Source organism: Cucurbita pepo, chromosome 20, assembly GCF_057944985.1.
Source record: "Cucurbita pepo subsp. pepo isolate OVF chromosome 20, ASM5794498v1, whole genome shotgun sequence".
NCBI lineage: Eukaryota > Viridiplantae > Streptophyta > Magnoliopsida > Cucurbitales > Cucurbitaceae > Cucurbita > Cucurbita pepo.
In genome coordinates, this window is record NC_141817.1 from 7,629,950 (window position 1) to 7,636,890 (window position 6,941).

Here is a 6,941-nt window from a genome sequence, read left to right on the forward strand (position 1 = left end):
GCTGGCTAGCACATGAGGTCCTTCCCAAAATTAAGTGGAACTTTATGGTCTTGTTGAGTGGTTACTAGCTAACCTTTCATAGATGATTTTACAAGTTTGTGATACCATATTGAACAATGACGAAGATACACCTTTCACATACGTACTGATAATTCTCTTCTTAAACAATGTAAGCTGGCCAACCATGTAAGATGAACAGAAAAGCTTGTTCACACTATATCTCATATAGGCTAAAAGTGGGAATTGAACCCATGCCTTTAAGACCATAATCTTAATTTGGCACCTTAGACCAACTTGATAATCTCAACTATGATGTCCACACTTAATAACATTAGTTAGCTGGCCAGCACATGTGGTCCCTCCCAAAATTCAAAACTGGAGCAGTTGCAAATTCAAAAGAACCAAGAAGCCATAAGCGAGGAAAATATATTGAGCGCAAATATCATCTCATAAGGGAGATTGTGCAATGAGGAGATGTGATCGTCACACAGATAGCTTCAGAGCACAACATTGCTGATCCATTTACAAAGCCCCTCACGGCTAAAGTGTTTGAAGGGCACCTAGTGAGTCTAGGACTACAAGTTATGTAATCTAGGGCAAGTGGGAGAAACGGCATGAGTATGTGATGCCCTAGTTCATTGTATTTCTCTGTACTCAACGTTATAAAACCCCACTAGAGTTTTAGTCCAAGTGGGAGTTTGTTGGGTTTTATGTCCTAAAACTCATAGTTTGTAAACAAAAACATATTCTATTTTAATTAAAGTTATTATTATTGTTTATTCAGTAAAGATTGTTATTGAATAAAGTGAACTCTACGATCATTAATCTAAATCCAATAAACTAAGAACACTCTAGCTATAGTATGATCACTTGAACTATATGTAGAGACATAAGAGTGGATCAAGTTCAAGTATATATAGTCAAAATGATCTATAGCATAAGGATAAGGCTGAGTACCTTATTCTGGGGACACTATGGATGCGGCCCACTTTTGTATATGATATAAAAAATGTGATCACTAAATTGTACATGTGGAGACATGTGAGTGGGGGCGTCCTATGCAATGAGTATTGCATAAGATCGGACCATGAAGAAAATCACTCTCACTTTATAATGTCGTTTACTGTTGAGACTGATTTCTTTTCATTCGATAACCTAGGTAACTTGGTTTTAATCCTGAGCTAACCATGAACTCCTGTTTATTCGGAATTATCCTTAGATTTGCATGGGTGAGAGTGGCTCTAGTTCGCCGACTCAATAGGCCTCCCATTTCAGGGGTAAGACTGGGTGAATGGCTTGGGACGTGGGGTGCAAGATGGAATTCACTCCTACCCACTTTTAGGGATAGAAGAGAGGTAGTTCCCTTAAGCACTGACTCCAGGTCTTGAACAAGGGGCCAGGGATTCGGTTTATTGGTTGGACCACAAACCAATTGTTCATTAGAGGATCAGTGAGACATAAGGAACAAGATGTAACTTTAGGGGTAAAACGGTAAATTGACCCAACTCTAGTTACGAACAACGTGTGAAGGATCGACTTACTAATCATGGTTATATCAAATGGACAGAAATATATCTATAGTGAGGGGAGTGCAACTACTAGGCTATAGTGGAGTGTCCTAGTAGTTAACGAATGTTGGTTAACAAGGTTAATGAGTTTAACCGGTTAATCTTGAATCATTGGAGCCTATGATCTATAGGTCCATTAGGTCCCTCGGCTAGCTCATATCGGACTAAACTATAGAACATTGTGACGAGTGAGTTCGAAGTGTTCGAATTCAAATTAGGGAATATGCGCAACATATATACGATATATTTAACCGCATTTTTGTTTTATTTACGAATTAAACAAAAAGAGAGAATCTGAGATATTTAAATAAGATTTAAATATCTTAATCAATTATGTGTCGGAATTGATTGGGATTGACATTTGAATTAATATTAAATATTAATTAAATAGTTTAATTAATCATTTAATGTTACTTTAATTTGAAATTCATTATTCAAATTAATTGTTGAATTAAAATGAAGAAAGTCAAAATGTTAGACTTCATTTAATGAAAAATTCCATGTTAGTGGAATTTTGAAGTGTCAAAATTTGGTTTAACCAAACTTGCATGCTTGCCAAATAAACCCCACAAGTTTGAGTGGAATTTTGAGTGTCAAAATTTGGTTAACTCAAACATGCATGCTTGCCACATAATCCGCATGCTTGCCAAATAAACCCCAAAAGTTTGAGTGGAATTTTGAGTGTCAAAATTTGGTTAACTCAAACATGCATGCTTGCCATATAATCCCAAACATTTTAGTGGAATTTTAAGTGTCAAAATTTGGTGATCTCAAATTTGCATGAACATGCAAACATGACTCTTTAAATAGAGTGATCATGGTGCATGGAAGGTCTTCTTCTTGGTGAAAAACCTTGAGAAAAACCTCAAAAAAAAACACTCTCTTCACATATACAAAATCCCTCCCAAGTTTAGTCACTCACCGGATTTCACAATCCCGTTCTAAGGCCGGAGGATAGTGGAGAAGACACTAGTGGTGGTTCGAATCCGGTTCGTGAGGAAAAAGAAGTTTGAACTACAAAAGGTTAGTATCTAAACTCATTAAGTTTAATACTTATGAACATGCTAGTTATTTACTATAATTGATGTTCTAAAAGTGCCTAAGTTCCAAATTGCTTCCGCATGTGTTATATTAACACCATCATTATGGTCATTAAGTATGAATGTTACAACTTTTGGAATGTCTTTAATAGTTTCATTTTGAGGCTATATAAAGCCATGTATGTTGTATTTGTAAGGTAGACTTGGAAAATGTAGTAAAAGAAGCATTTGTGCTTTTCTTTAGCTAATGGCTAAGTTTCTTTGCAATTCTATGTAGTTTAGGTTGCATGTAGAATCATTCAAGCTCGACATGATCAATCTTGCTTGTGGAGGGATTCGAATCTCAAACAAGTGTTTGAGATATTTGATCAACAAGAATCATTCAAGCTAGACATGATCGATCTTGCATGTGGACTGATTCGAATCTCAGACAATATTCTTGCCTTGAGATATTCGATCAACAAAGTAATTCGAATCTTATTCCCCTTGTAGTGATTCCTTATCTTATCATTTGGTATCAGAGCTTCAGGCTCAAGATCGGATATATGTTTGCTTTGCGTTTCTTTTCAATTTGTTTAATCTTTTTTGTTTTTCATCGACCCAAAATAAAAAATCCAATCTGGGCACTACTAAAAATTTTTAGAGGTGAGAATAAGAGCTTCGTTTGTGTAAATGAGTGCAAACAGAGTGGCCTAAAATTCCTTGAGTGTATACATGTGAGAGAGTGTTGTGATGTCCTTTGTATTTCCATAACTTATTTTTTTGCAGGAAAGTTTCACAAATAGATTCGAGGACGAATCCTCTTGAAGAAGTGGAGAATGGTATGAACCAAGAGACATCAATCATACAATATACTTCAATGAAGATCCGAAGAAAATGTTGTTGAAATTATCAAAAGATGTTTCAATTCATGCCACATTGAAGAAGAATGAAGTTTGATTGTTACAAATTTTGGGTGGGTTACCATTTAGAGTAATTTAGAGTTATTGTATTTTAAGACATTTTATTTACTTTAGATAACTAGGATGTTGAGAATCCACAAATTCAGGGGGCTGCTTCATATAAACATCTACATTAAGAAGGCCATGAAGAAAAACATTTTGAATATCAATCTGCCGAATAGCCCAATCATGAGAAACAACAGAAGATAATAATAGTCGAATGGTAGTAGGTTTAACAACTAAACTAAAGATATCATCATAATCAATGTCATACTGCTGTTTAAACCCAATAGTAATCAAACGTGCTTTGTAGCGATCAATAGTGTCATTTGGCTTTTGCTTGAGTTTAAAAATCCTTTTACCGTCAATAACGTTAAGACCAGCACGAGGAGGAACTAAGCGCCATGTCTTATTTTTTAGAAGTGCCTGAAATTCATCATTCATTGCCTGACGCCAGAGGGGATGCTCCATAGCAGTAATATGTGAAGTAGGTTCAGAGGCAGAAGACCAAACTACAGAATATGTTATTGTTCCATCTGTACGCACCTTGGGTTGCTTGATATTGTGCTTCAATCCAGTACCATACGGATAAGAAGTAGGTGCAGGATCCATACCAGAGGGGACAGCCGTACCAGCCGTTGCGAGGGAAGCAGTCGGTTGACCAGTAGTCGAGGACCCGACTGGGCGTTGCACACTCCGAGGCGAGCCAAGAGACCGGTCCCTAGGATCAGAGCTTAGAGAATTTAGGTGGGGCCCAGGAAATGCGGGAATATCATTTGTTGGTGGAGGATCCAAGGCCCCAATCATTGGCGGAACAACCAATGCCGATTCATGCGGCAGCGATGCAGTGATTGCTGAGGCAATCTCGAAGCAGATGTGGGCACCGTATTTTCTGCATCCAAAGAGTTAGAACAGATATATGCATATGATCATTCTCCAAATTAGTACTGCTGTTACCTAAATGCAAGGTGCGCAAATCAGAGACATTGTGCATCAGCTGCAAGGTTGGGGAAGAACTGGGTGTGGCTCTCTTGAACGGAAAAACATTCTCATCAAATATGACGTCTCTAGAAATATAGACACGACTAGAATTGGTGTCAAGGCACTTATACCCTTTATGTAAAGAACTGTAGCGTAGAAAGACACATTCCTTGAATCAAAAAGTGAGCTTTTGTTTATTATAATGGCGAAGATGAGGCCAACAAGCACACCCAAATTTTTTTAATAAGAAGTAATTTGGTCAGTATGAAAAAAACGCTCTAAAGGACATTTCTTATTGCTGACACGAGTAGGAAGATGATAGATGAGATATGTGGCTGTAAGAAATGCGTCATTCCGAAATTTAATAAGTACATCAGCATGAGCTAGAAAGGTTAGGTGCTTGCGTACAGTAGACCCATTTTGTTGATACGTGTGAGGGCACGAAACACGATGAGCAATTCCAAGGAAATGAAAGAATATGTTATGAATTTTTTGATATTCCTCACCCTAATCAGACTGGACACACTTGATTTTAGTATCCAGGAGGCGCTCAACATGAGCTTAGAACTGTAAAAGTTTACAAGGAGTTTCTGAACGATCATATATCAAATAGATCCATAAAAATTTACTAAAATCATCAATGAATCTGATATAATACTTAAAGCCCCGAAACGATGGAGGTGCAGGACCCCAAACATTTGAAAAAATCAGTTCCAAAGGTGACGAAGAACGATGAAAAGAACTAGTGTATGGTAACTGATGACTTTTTTATAATAGACACACATTACAAACTGGCAAAGGTGACTCACTAGCACGCGAAATATTATTGAGACGCAAAATTGACTTCACTACTTGGGATGAAGAATGTCCAAGACATGCATCACATTAGGCGTGAGTACTAGATCTGCTCACTAAGGTGTGCTTGAGATCATCGACATCAGATGGCTTGATAGGATAGACAAGACTCACACCTCTTGTCTAGAAGACTTTTCCTCGACCGTTGATCCTTAATAGAAAAATGCCAAGGATGGTATTCAAAGAATACATCATATCACAAGAAAATTTATGAACGGTAAGAAGATGTTTGGAAATTTCAGGAACATGCAAAATATTACGCAATCCAAGAGGACGAGCAGCAGTATTTATTCAAGAATGACCAATATGCAAAATCCGTAAACTAGCTTCATTGCCAACTTGAACTTGTTCACCTCCATGAAGCGTTCACGTACAGCGAGACAATCTAGGTCACTAGTGATATGATCAATGACGCCTGTGACGTTGTACCAATTTAGATCAATCTTGTAGGAGGAAGTAGTCGCTAGTGTCGTAGAAGGAGGTTCATCTTGATAGGACTCATACATCTTATACCAGCAACAAATGACAGTATTCCCCACTTTGCCGCAGATTTGGCAGGAAGGACGAGCAGAAGGATCACGACGATTACCAGCAAGACGAGAGGGCGTGCAACCTCGAGAACGCCCACGACCATGATCCCTACGCCCACGGTTCTTCTGCTGACCACCACGACTAGCATAATTGGCCGAAGATCCAAGATTTAACTGAAGTTCAACCTTGTGTTGTAGTTAGCGAGCTTCAAACGGCATTAGATGTGCAAACACATCATCAAGCATGAGAGCTTCACTCGTAGTTATCGAGGTGACGAAGGGATCATAGTCAGGGCCAAGAATAGCGAGCAGATACGTGATCACATCATAATCCCGCAGGTACAGCTGACAACTGCCAGCACGGTAGTCAACCTTTTGATCTTGCAAAAATAATCTATAGCAAACAGATCGCATTTCTTGGATGTAGCGAGCTCAACACGGATCTGAATAGTGCAAGCACAAGTTGATGATAAAAACATCCGCTGTAGGGTATCCCACGTGATAAGAATCACGGTGTTCCAAATGGACCTATTGCCAATAAGATTAAAAAAATGTCATGAAGATTCAAAAAATATGCCAACAACAGAAATTGAACCTACGTGCAGAAAGCTCAATTAATTTCAAACCTGTCATATTAACCACTCAAGCACATCAACATTTATTAAAAAAAAAACTATTTTTAATTTCATAAATTATGTAAAAGTCAAATGGTCAATTTGACTTATTTTTTTGGGAAGATTAAAAGGGATCGGGAATAAATTCCGTCCACAAACGTCCTTTGTTGGGAGACTATAAATACCCACAATATGTTATGTAAAATTGAGATTCATGGATGAATGTAATTCAGATCTCAAATTGAGACGTTTTCCTTAAAAGTTCGAGCATCATATTTGTCATTTCTAAGTTTCAAGAAATTCTTGTGGTAGAATTGGTGGGCCTTGATCTATATGGTAACAAACCAGAAAATCATAGATTCTCCTTGATCCATGGTAACAAAACAAGAAAATCATAGATTCTCCTTGATCA

At 37.7% G+C, this 6,941-nt stretch overlaps 1 non-coding gene across 1 annotated transcript; it reads right to left on the reverse strand.

The window, feature by feature from the left end:
* Positions 1–6,120: 6,120 nt before the first annotated feature.
* On the reverse strand, positions 6,121–6,257 carry LOC147786468 (small nucleolar RNA Z247). Its single transcript, XR_015414750.1, has one exon. It is a non-coding gene; the product is annotated as a small nucleolar RNA Z247 (small nucleolar RNA).
* Positions 6,258–6,941: the final 684 nt, after the last annotated feature.